The following is a 1,542-nucleotide window of genomic DNA, read 5'->3' as shown; positions in this document are numbered from 1 at the left end:
TCAACTCAGGGCCACAACATCAAGATCATCCAATGGGTAACAATATCCTATCTGAAAATCGAGGCCCGCAAATATCCAGCCTGGCCCCTGCTACCTGAACCAATTGTGGACACCTTGGTGTACAGAATCAAGCTGTCATTCCTAGAAAGAGGAAGAATGATGGATTCATTGCATGGTTCCAAGACTGTTCTCCCTTTAAAGTATATTCCATAGAAATTGGCCTGAAGACACCAATTTCTTTGTCACCATAACAATTCATTAAATAAAAGGTGGGGGGAGGGATCCATGTAACCTATTTTCTTTTTATACAGTTATTGAAAGGTGACCATACCTTAGAGCACCAAGCCTTTCCCCTGGGAATAGAACATAGTTTGAGCACTAAGAAACCTGGATCAAAACCTGAACTCTTTTGTAAATTACTCGATTGGAATCATGACCAAGCATTGCTTTTATTTCCAGGATTTAGAGTGGAGACTTTGGCACACAGAATCTAGCCTAAAATTACTTAACAGATCTTTAGATAGAGGACATGGCACACGGTCACTATGGAAGTCCATGGATCAGGAGCCCGTCCTCGGCTAGAAGTAGGGTAAATTGTGTAGATGTTTCAGTACACAAAACCACAGACAAAAAGTCTGCGAGAGACTGACTTAAAGGATACACTCAAGAACAAAATATTTCACAAACTGAAGCCTGATTTATTGTAAGAGGGAAGGTGAAAACCTACAGCCACAGCAAGACTAGTCACCTGGTAGACACCAGATTCCTTCAGGTTCTTCCTTGATCCCCACGTGAAGTCCTCCAGGTATTCACTTGATCTTCGTGTAATTCACTCTTGATTACTATGTGATTTTCAGCTGACTTCCACCTCACTCGTCTTCCTATGTCCTTAAACAAATGTTTTCAAAACATGTCTCATAAACTCTTCTTTTCAATATTTCAACATTGAGTCATTGGCCTTTAAGCAATTTCTTCTTGACAGTAGTAGCCTAAGGTTCACGTTCAAGAATGATATGGATCTCCTATCAGAATTGTTAAGGGTTCTGCTCACAACGACTCAGCATCTCTGCTAAAATACAGCATTAGGGCGCTTAAAGTTTCCACCGCCTTAAGGTAGATTCATCATTCAGACTCAGCTTATGTATTTCAAGGTGGTTGATGTGTGATTGATTGCTGCTCCCATTGTATTCAAGCAGGTTGCCTGACCAGAGACAAAATCTCAGGGCAGTTACCTAACGACAATTGTGTGTTACCCTATGCCACCATCCTCAAGCAATTCCTCTCATGTAGACATGACCTTTCGATTGAAGGGCTGTTAGGTGGCTATGTTACATGGGTAATCTTATTTTCTCAGTGCTTATATGAATTTTACCAAGGAATGTAGAAGTGTGACTCAAAAGTGAGAGCCACACCATCACCTCAATTTCACATGATTTTCGTGTGTTGACCTCAGGCCAGTCTCTTTCTGGTCATGTGAATTCCATGGGAAACTCTCATGAGTATCGAGAGATTTCCAATTCTTGGTATGAGATTTCCAGTCGA

The sequence above is a fragment of the Pteropus vampyrus genome, unplaced genomic scaffold, assembly GCF_000151845.1.
Source record: "Pteropus vampyrus isolate Shadow unplaced genomic scaffold, Pvam_2.0 Scaffold1206, whole genome shotgun sequence".
Lineage (NCBI taxonomy): Eukaryota > Metazoa > Chordata > Mammalia > Chiroptera > Pteropodidae > Pteropus > Pteropus vampyrus.
This window is presented reverse-complemented; position numbering follows the sequence as displayed.